Below are 11142 nucleotides of genomic sequence, written 5' to 3'. Positions count from 1 at the left end.
ATCTACAGATATCCATGTTCTTTCACAACTGGAAAGGAGAACTTCCTTAAATCTTGTGCTGCCCACCAAGAACTGAAGAGGAAATACTGGGAAATACCTCTTTCATTGCTTACCTGACCTATTGGCTTGCATATGGCAAAAATCACTACAAAGCTGGAGTCAGGAAAGGCTAGTTGTTCTAAATCCTACAGGATACAAATAGTAAACAAGTCTTCCAGACCAGAACTGGTCATTTGGGGTATATGGCTACTCATCTTGTTGACAGTAACTTTTCCAGAAGCTGCAGACTAACTTACCTCTGAATATTTTGCATCATTCCCAGCTGCATGCCACAACCTCAGCAATGTCATTTCAAGCAATCCAGAGCAGAACTATTGGCTCATACCAATTTTTAAGAAGGACTAAGAATGACTCACATTAAGATCTCAAAGCTCACAGACTGAACCAAGCCTACTGCTGTTTAGGGACTCTGCAAATGCTTCTTACCAATTTCTTACCAGGTACTAAATAATCTCTCTTCCTGACACAGACTCCTTAAGAAGGGGACAGCAGCCATTCAGAAATGCTCTGAAAACCTTACAAAAGCCTTTATAAATACTTCCCCCCCTTCCTATTAATCCTGTGTTTCCTCAAATACTTGAGACAAAAATCTTCTGATTATGCACAGGAACACAGTTGTCCCAGCTCCTCATTCCTTGGACAGAAAGACATCAGATCCTGGCTATTCCTATAAACCAACACTTTAGAACATAATTAGCAATGTTGTCAAAAAAACCTGCAACTAATTAGGATCATGTCTGGTCAATGGTAAATTCCACTTGAAGGAATATGTTGAGCTTTCAAATGTGGACTGATCAGAAAGCTTGAATAGTTCAGAAAGGAAACTGAATTAAGTTAGAGATAAATGGCTGTTTCTTTTTCCTGTTTCCACCTCAGGCTGAGTGAAAGAGTAGGACAGCAGATGACTGTCCATGAAAGGAAACATTAGTCAGTCCCCTTCTTGAGCTCTGTATCTTCATTTTAAATTCAGTTATGTTTCAGTGTGACTCACACATCCTTGGGACATTCTTTGCTATCATCTCTCCTAGGCATCAGTAACCCACCAAGTAATTTGGCATCTTTAGCCAGGATGTCCCCACTCAGAACCTCTCAACAGCTTGTAGGGACACAACCCTAACAAATACTCCTGCCCTAATTCTATTGTCACCAATGACAGCACTAAACACTGATGAGAGATGTATAAATTTCCAGTTCTTTCTGAAAGCTAGTGAAGCATTTGGGTCAACCACTTCCTTCAGCGATGAATTCTCCAGTGCAATCTCATTATATGGAAAAGTGATCCCCAGTTTTCATTTCCCAGTTTCATTGAATGGTCCTTTTGTTCTCAAGTATATGATACTGGCAGAACAGAAGCTAAATGTACTTTTCCTACTCTAGCAATTATTTTATAAACTAGCTGTCCACTTTTCAAAATAGCAATCCCAGTTTTTCCAATGTCTTAGAGTTTTTGCATGCCTTAGTTTCTCATGTCACTATTTCCTGAAGTCGCCTATTTGAGGGCAGACTTCTGTGTTGTCTCCGGAGCATTCATACAACATTGTCCTCAATGGTGATGAAATCTCATGCCTATAATTATTACAGAGTTAATTTAAATCCCACAAGGGTAACATCAGCCCTTGCAATTGCACTGTTGAGACTGAATTTCAAATACTGTTGTGTTGTCCAGTCACCTTCCCTGTACAGGTCATTTTAGGGAAAGACATTACAGAAAGTCCTTAATTAGTCCTGGATTTTTTTTTTTTATTATTTTTTTTTTTTTACTGTTCACCCTCACTTTGGGACATATTAGTTCTTAAATTTGTAGCATCCTCCTGATTGAAAGCCCCTTTCCCTATCTGTTGATTACCATCAAGGTGGAAAACCATCAGATCCTTTCCCAGCCTTAATTTTACTAGGCAGAGTTTTTAAGCCAAAGTTCTAGGGATAGGATCTTCATTCTCCAGAAGATCCTAAATGAGAACACCTGTTTTCATTTGCATGAATCTTTATTGAGACTGAATGATCAGAATTATTCACAATATTCTCTATGAGAATTTTAACATATATCTCTTGGTACTTTTCTGTACACCATTTACCTTTTAGCAGTTCATGATGTGTGACCATCTAATAATCAAAGATCCTTTTTTCTCCTTCTCTCTCATTTCCAGTTGGTGAGTTCCCAGGAACAAAAGTTATTAGTCCCTATATCCATGGTAGTAAATTTTGCATACTCGAATCTCATCCAAGATTTAATTTCACCCACCTTTCAGTATTCATTTAGAACATCCTGATCATTCTGTCCTTGTGCCATCAGCAAATTTAATCCCAATGCTCTTTTTATTTATGCCAAGGCCATAAATTCAAATATGAAACAAGATAAGGCCCCACAGTGACCTCCATTAGTAATCCCTTTTCCCTATCAAGATTCTGCCTTTGTGGAGCAGTCTCAAAGGCCTTTTAAAAATCTAAATATATCAGATTAAATGTTTCTTTTTTATTAAGTTCTTTGTTGATGCATCCCAGAAACTGAGCAGAGGATTTATGAGATACTCTTTGCTTAAAGAATTAATCTCAGTTATCAGGATTTTCCAGGTGTTTTGACATATTTTTAATTACCATTCTGACCAGCTTTCAAGAAACAGATAAAAGCTTCACTATTCTACTTCCCTGATTCATCCCTAGCACCTTCTTCAAAATTGTGGGTATAGTCTGTGTAGTGTTCCCTGAAGCTCTGGTACCATGGCAGCTTTCCATGACAAACCATATATTTTCCTAACCCAAGAAGCCAAGAAGCCCCACTACTACTCACCTGAAATTCTCTGGAATTCTTGGAGATATACCATATTATATTTTAAAATTATCAGTTTGGTCCAACATTTCTCATTATCAACTCTCAGTCTTTGAAAGGTGCTTCATTGTAAAAAACAGAGTGCATACAGAACAGGAATACAAAAGTCTCAAAATTGAAAGTGTATGAAAAACCTTGAAAAACAAGGTTTTTCTCGATTGTTTTCTTTAACCACCCTTGATCCAACACATCCACTAATTGTTTCACAGGCTTCCCAGTTCTCACACCCAGGAAGATTCTCATTTATCCTTTTCAATCATTTCATTGTTTGCTCTGCAACTCCCTGTTCTGTCTTCCCTCCTAATTATTAAATGCTGCAAATTCAAACTTCTCCCTGCTGTAAATTTTGAAGAACCTCTTGCTTGACTCTGAAATTATAAGTTAAGTCACACAGGAATCCTATTTTCCTTTTGATCCACAGGAATGCTTGTCATCCAAGACTATTATTATTGCTGATATCATAGGTATCTGCCAGCACTTCTAAGGATTTTAATCTTTTACTATTAACTCTGATGTCTGCTTCTCAGTCAGGATGCAATGGCATGAACTGCTCATTAGTTTGAGTTATTGCGATCAAACTTTATATCCTGTCTGCATTTTCACACCATCTGCTTTTGAAGTGGCAGATAGGCTGTTAATCAGACTCACTGTGCTTCAGTGCCTGTGAAGTGTACTGGCTCTTTGAAAAGTGACTTCAGGTGGTTCTTCATTTACTGTTTCAAGCAACTTCTGTCCACACTTACAGGCAGCCAGAGCTTTCCTAGCTGCCACTCCTGGGAATGTGTCCACAGCTTTCCTTTCCGGGCAGCAATGCCCAATATGAAGACCTGAACTTTGATGCACAGAACAGGGTTTTCCTTTAAGGACAGCCACCAATTGATCTTTTGGTTTGTTCACTATAAGCACACAAAACTTAGAATACAATTTTGTCAATTCCAAAGGAAGGAGCAGTATACAGCTTCCTCTTTCAGAGATATTTTTATTATGCAGGACTAATAAGCAAGAAGACCAGTAAAAACTACTTCAGCCTATCAAGTCCAATTAGCCAAAATGCACCTAAGCATCTTAACTGCTCTGTAAGAAGGTACCTTTTCATGTAGTCATTTCAGAGGAGAATCACTTTTATAACTTTGCTGTACTTTGTATTTATTGAGCCTGTAGTAATACATGCAAAAGTTCCTTTGTGAGCCTTGGGGCCCTAGAATCTGACCTTCGATATCAATTTGTCTGTCTGTCCAATGACTGAAATGTCTCCCTTGTGAGTACTTCACAATCTTAATCATAGTAACATTATGCAAATTTTTTGAGTCGGGAAAGTGCAATTATAATGGAATTTTTTTTTTTTCATGGAAAACTCTTTAGACGTTCTACACTGAAGGAAAAACAGCATGACTTGAAAATGTATGCAAAACAAATCCATTCACTGACACTCCCTTCTCCTCCTAGAAAAGCGCCTTTGTCTAACACAAGTCTTCAAGAACAGAGCACAGCAGACCCTAAGCCACTAGAAACACTTGGGAAGACCTCGACACCCTGGTCACAATGGCCAGGAGTCCCCTCCCCAGGGCTCCCCTGCTCTCTATCCTTACAAGACTGAAATCACACAGGAATTTGCATTTAAATACTACTTAGAATCCTTTAGGCTCGTGCAGACTCTGACAGCTCCGACCACCCTCCAGGTGTTTCAGTTTGAACACAAGCTCCAGAACAAGGCTCCTGCATATGATCTTCCTCCACCAACCTTTCCAGATGACATTGTTCCCAGAGGCCCATTCACAGCACAGCTCAGCCACAGAGAACCCATAGGAAGGGCTGGGGCAGACCAAAAACATCATGGTGAAAATATTTTCCCCAGTTTGTGTTAGATCTGTATCCTGACTCCTGCCTCACTGCACTGCTTTCTGTCAGAGATATCACAGTCTGAACACACAGTTAAGCATCGCGCAACAAGCAAGTATTTGCCATTTTGTATCTCCCTGGTATCTCCCAGGTACTGCCTGAATGTCCTAATGACTGGGGTTTGTAATCCACCTATTTTTGTCTCTGTGAATATTTAATCAATCATTCACACAAAGAGGATAAGCTTCAAGGGAAAAAAAAGGCATTAAAAAACAATTACCTCCAATTATCCAGAGCTGAATAACAAGAGCATTTGCCTAGGATACGCTGGCACATCTCTCTTTCAAACAGAGCATTTGACCTCGGGACACAGAAAGAGCAGTCTCCCTCTGCTCACAATCCTTGGGAATGAGCCCTACTCTGTTCCTGTGCCTACCTACAGCCACTGTGCCTGTCTGAAAGATCAAGGGAAAAACGGGTGAGCCAGGTTTAAATCTCTGCTAAAAAGCCATGAAAAGAATGAAGGTCCCTTGCAGAGATCAGAAAAACCAAGAACTCATGTAGGTTTCATGAAAATAAGAGACCAAATACAGGAGACAGACTTTATTTTTGTCCTTGCAGAGGAAAAGGTCACAGTACAAACTAAAGATTTAAAAGACTTAAGAGAACCAGAATGAAAAGAGACATTACAAATGCACCAATTAGGGGAAAAGCTTCAGTTAGAACTTGTGCCTTGTCACTCATCAAAGGATCCAATTACGAGACCAAAACCAGGCTTTGTTAGTACTGCAATTCACAGAACTACCTGCTTCAAAGCACATTAAAGTGCAGCAGCAGCCTGAAAAGTGACTGTCACAGCTACGTGGGATGGCATGGAGCCTGCACCGAGCCTTGGAGGAAACAAAGACCCAACCTTCAGTCCCTGAGGAATGAACACAGGGACTTTCCTCGTTTCAACAACGCCTCCCCATATTGGAAGTACAGCCAGTCCCGGTCTTGGACATTTGAGGACTTGAGGGAGAGTCTGTACTGTTTCAGGTCCTATTTGAAAGCAGAGGTGGACCTGGAAAAGACCTGACAGTCCATGTGGAAACCATTTTTGTGGGTTGCAAGAGACAGAGGGGCTTCTGTCCACCCAAAATATTCCACAGCCTTTCCCAGTGACTAAACCTCTGGAGCACGACTGGTTTGGGTTTGGCTGGCATTCCTCAGGCAGGGAACGGCTGAAAGACAAAACACACCCCACTGCTGGGAGCCCGAGTGCAGCGTGTGGGAAGCGGACACACTTCACCAAGAGAATTCTGCCCTACCCGCTGTGTGAGTAAATGAATTAAGTTTAAAGGCTTTCAGGATGAAAGGACATAGTCTCAAGATGTCCTAAGGAGGCTTAGGTTGGGCAAATTTAGGTTGGAGGAATTACTTCACCAAAAGGGTGATTAAGACACTGGACGTGGCACTCAGTGCCACGGTCTAATGCCATGGTGGTGTTCCGTCACAGGACGGACTCGGAGATGCCGGAGGTCTTTCCCACCATCACTGACTCCGTGTCTCCACCCGCAGCCGGAGGGGAGCACACGGGCGAGGCCCTCAAGCAGAGCACGGCCCCCCTGCCGGGCGCGGCCCTCACGCACAACATGGACCCCCCGCTGCCATTTGGCGCGCGCCGCTCCCCACGTGCCCCAGACACGGGGGACGGCCCCGCCCGCGCCCTGACGTCACCCAAAGCGCATGCGCCGAGAGGAAGCCGCGGGGGGGGGGGGGGGGGCCACTGCCTGAGGCCGCGGGGCGGATCAGCCGGAAGCCGCCGAGCCCCGCGCAGGAAGTGGCCCCAGCGCGCATGCTGCGACCAGCGGCCCCCGGCTGCGGCCGCCCGCGCGGCCCTTTGTGACTCATGTGACTGACGCGCGCGGCGCTGACCAATGGCAGCGGCTCCTCCCTTGCGCGACTGGCCCCGCCTCCTCTCGGGCCTCACGGCCAATCGGGAGAGCAAGTTTGCCTCCGTCTCCATCTCCTCCCTGATGGATGGGTGCGAAACCCAATGAAATCGCTAGCACCGCCCCCCCTCCCACCAATGGGCGCCGCGCAATGCGGCGTTCGCGGGCCGGGGGCAGCCAAGGAAGGCCCGGCTGGACACCCCCGCTCCGCGGACTCGCCGTGGGCGCCGCCGGTCGCGCTTCTGCGCCGGGGTCAGCCGTCCCGCCCTCCCCCCGCCACCGTGCAGGGCTCCGAGCGCCGCCAGCCCCGGGCTGCCCCGCCGCCCGCCACCCGCCACACGTTCCCTGGCTGGATGCGACACGGGGCGGGGAGGAGCCGCCCGGCCGCTGCGTGCGGGGGCTCTGCGCGCTCTTAAGGTGGCCCGAGAGCCTAACGGGAGCGAGACCGGGATAGCCGGGGGTGTCCCCGGTGGGGCGGAGGAGGGGCGCGGCAGCGGCGGCGGGAGCTGCTTGGTGTGAGGGCGGTGTGCTGGAGAATGCCTGCTCGGCCGTCAGGGTGAGGAGCCGGGTGGAGGTTTGTACCGGGAGATAAGGGCCTGTCACATGAAGATTCCCGCTGCAGAGATGGGGAGCGGCGGCTGGAGACAGTCTGTGCCTCCCTGTGTGTCCGAGGCTGGGCCAGCAAACACGTCCCTGGACCACTGTCCAACCTTTGAAACTTTGGAGCTCACGGCAGGTGCGGTTTGCTCTGGTGGAGATAGCAGGTACACTAGCTTGCTTGTAGTTAGGATCCTAAACGTGTAATTGAAGCCCTGAGTTTGAAACCACCAGTTTCGGCTTCTTGATTGTGCAAGTTGCAACATTACATGCCATGGGTATTATGGGCTCATTTACATAGAGCACACCAAGAAATTATTCAAGATACACAATGTGAGTAACCAGTAAATTTTTACATATGTATCTACAGAATCACTGCATCTTTGAGGTGGCAAAAGACCTCTGAGAACATCGAATCGAATCTTTGACTGAACACTACCATAGCAACTAGACCGTGGCACTGAGTGCCACATCCAGTGTTTCCTTAAACACTTCCAGGGACATAGGCTGCACCACCTCCCTGGCAGCCCATTCCAATGTCTAATCACCATTTCTATGAAGAAATTCCTCCTGAAGTCCAACCTAAACCACCCCTGACACAGCCTGAGGCTATGTCCTCCTGTCCTGTCACTTCTTAGCTGGGAGAAGAGGCTGACCCCCACCTGGCTGCCCCCTCCTTTCAGGTGGCCGTAGAGTGAGAGGGTTACCTCTGACCTCTTCTACTGGCTAAACAACCCCCATTCCTCAGTCATTCTTGTACTTGTATGCCAGTACATAAACAAAGGTTTTCCTGGCTAGGAAGGGGTTTTTAAAAAAAACCCCTAGCCAAACACCTAACCCTGTCCAGGGAGCAAAACGTGTTAGGATACCTGCATGTTCCATAGGATTGTTGAGATGCCTGTTTATTACTAGTTGCAAATGGAAGGAACAGTCCTTCAGCCAGGATGTAGAAGAGAATTCCTTCCCAAATACTGAGACTTTCAGTGTCCCAACTGCCAAAAACCAAAGCCACCTCCTACACCTTCCTGTATGCGAGAAGCCCCAACTGCCCGCTACCCATCTGTCAAAATTTATAGATCTCCTTAGACAAATATTAACAATTCAGTCATGCGCAAAGCCTGTGGCATATTGAAAAAATTGGGATAAAGATAAAATACAGTGAATGTAATGTAAAAATAAGCTACGTGGTGACTGGTTTACTCTTTTTTCCCGTGTCTCCATCTGCTCTCCTCTGTCTTCTATTTAGTTGTGAAAGGCTTTGGGATGTGTCTTTGTTCTCTGAATGCTGAATATGATGATGGATCATGATACATTTATCTCTGTGCATTTCTGCCACGCTGATCCTTTGCCCTCCCTCCCTAGGGCACTTTTTGTGTTGGATGCTAATTTTTACATTTACATTCTTACAAGCAGTGGAACAAGTTAGTTACATCATACCTTTTAATTGTCTATAAAAAGCAGGCAGTACTTCAGATATTCATTCGAGGAGAGGATCCTGAAAACCAAAAGGAAAAATAAATAGGGAACACACATTAGATGCCTGGCACACGTCGAGTCCAACCACAGCTTTTTAACACCTCTGCATTTGGCTACAGATCAAACAACTTGCAGATACCACCCGTCTGCCTCCCAGCACAATGATGTTCCTGCCTCATCTCTCAGTAAAGAGTAGCCTGAGCACTGTGTGGACACAAATCCTAGCTAGAGGGGAACTGGGGAGCTTGGACTAGGAGTAGCAGACACACCCAAAGACCACCTAGCCCAAAGAGAAGTCAGAAGAGAGGCAGAACAACAAAGGAGCTGGAGCTAAGCTGTTCAGGGCTGAGTGAGGCTGGGAGAAATAACAATAGGACATTGAGCTCTGCTGGGGTGGTGGGAGGGAAAGAGATGGCTGTTGGCCCTTCTTAATGATCAAGAACACTGTAATGGGGATCTGTAGTGAGATAATGTGAATAGTATGGGGAAAAAGGCAGGAAACCCTTCTTGACAGAACAGGTAGTAGCATTGGGAGGGGAGTTGTGACTAGAGCTGCTGGCATAGGTGCAGAAGAAGGGGATAGTGTAGGAAAGGAGGACACAGAGAATCCTGAGAGGATGGAGGATGATGACTGACTTCCTGAAATGAAGGTGTGGAACTATGGCACAGGTTTTGACCTGTTGAAGGAATGCAAGGAGTCATTGCAGGTGCAATGGTAAACTCAGCTCTGCAAAAGCAGCAAGTCTTAAAACACCCCCTCTGCTATCTCAATTTCCATATTACAGCTTCCAGAAGTAAAAAAAAAAATTCTCAGTAAGTGCCATTTCCTCCCAGTATATGTGCTGTCCTCTACTTCAAGCCTTACAGCAGTGCTACCATTTGGAAGGATTCAGATGTGAAACCACACACAAAAAGATGAGATGATGAAATATGGGGCAACTTTCAGATAACTGGGATAGCGGCCCCAGGGGGGCTGTTTCGGTCCTGCTTTTCAGATTGACACATCAAAATGATCTGCCTATGATCTGTCTGCAGGTGTATGGGACACCAGGCAGCACCTGCTCCTCCTCACACACAGATTTTAGAGTATTGGCTCTTACTTGGCATGCTTTACTGCACAGTTCCCTTTAATGTTATAATGAACTACTGCCTTAGTCTGCATCCCTGGGACACATCAACAGGAGACTCCTAGTTTTTGGCCTGCTGGGTTAGTGTGGGACAGCACTGAGTGTAATTCACAGGTTGGAAGTGACCACAGTGAGTCATCTGGTCCATCCGCCTTGTTTTAGCAGGGTCCTCCCAGAGTGCGTTGTGTATGATTGCATTCAGATGGTTCTTGAGTATCTCCAATGAGGGAGACTCCTCAACCTCTCTGGGCAGTCTTTTCCAGTGCAGAGTCTGTACAGCGCAGTTTACCTGCACAGTAAAGAAGTTCTTCCCCATGTTCAGGAAGTTCCTCAACATCAGCTTCTGCCTCTTCATCCTAGTGGTTGGCACCACTGAGAAAAGCCTTGTTGCATCTTCTTGGGACCCCCACTGCAGATAATTATACACATTCATGAGGTAAATTAATGGTGTTTCCTATATGGTTCTAGCTGGCTTTAACACACAGCAGAGACAGCAATGAGACTTTTAACAGGATTGTGGTAGAAACACTTTTTAAGATCTGGTGATGTCTCTGTAATAAGGTTGTGAACACACACAGTGTTGAGGGAAGACTACTAGAGACGGAGAGCTGCATTGTTTTGGGGTGAGAGTTGACTCGGAGCACTCAGGGCTGAAGCAGGGCATCACCACTGCATGGCCGGAGTAAGCAGCGCGGACCGCCAGACCGCGACCCGGGGTGGCCATTTGTGAGCCCACGTGCCGGGGCTATGACCGGCTGTCGCAGCGGTGACTCCGCCGCCGCTGCCCCCCGTTTACAGCGGTGAAAGGTGGCTGCTGGCAGCGAGGGCCCCACGGCCATCTCCGCGGTGAATCGAGTCCCGCGCGGGGGACGCCTTCGGCCAGGCCCGGCGGGCGGGCAGCTCCTCCCCTGTGCCTGGCAGAGCGGGCGGGCAGCCCCTGCTCCCCCGGCCCGGCGCCTCCTTAACCCGGGGAGGCGGGGGCGGCCGCGGCCGGGGGGAGCCGGGGGAGGCGGAGCGGCGGCTGGGGAGGAGCCGGGGCCTGCAGTGGAGCCGCAGCCCGGAGCAGCAGCCGCGGGAGCGGCGGGGCCTGGAGAGAGTCAGCGCCGTCCGGGCCGGGCCCCCCGCACCGAAGCCCGGGGAGCTCCCCGGGGACGAAGCCGCGGCCCGGCGGAAGGCGGCGGAGGCGCCGCGCAGCCCCGCGCAGGCCCGTGAGCCGCCGCGGCCTCCCGTGGTAGCCGAGCCCGGGCAGGAGGAGCTGGGGCCTGGGGGGAAGCCAGGGACC

The sequence above is a fragment of the Serinus canaria genome, chromosome 1 (assembly GCF_022539315.1).
Source record: "Serinus canaria isolate serCan28SL12 chromosome 1, serCan2020, whole genome shotgun sequence".
NCBI classification, from domain to species: domain Eukaryota; kingdom Metazoa; phylum Chordata; class Aves; order Passeriformes; family Fringillidae; genus Serinus; species Serinus canaria.
This window is presented reverse-complemented; position numbering follows the sequence as displayed.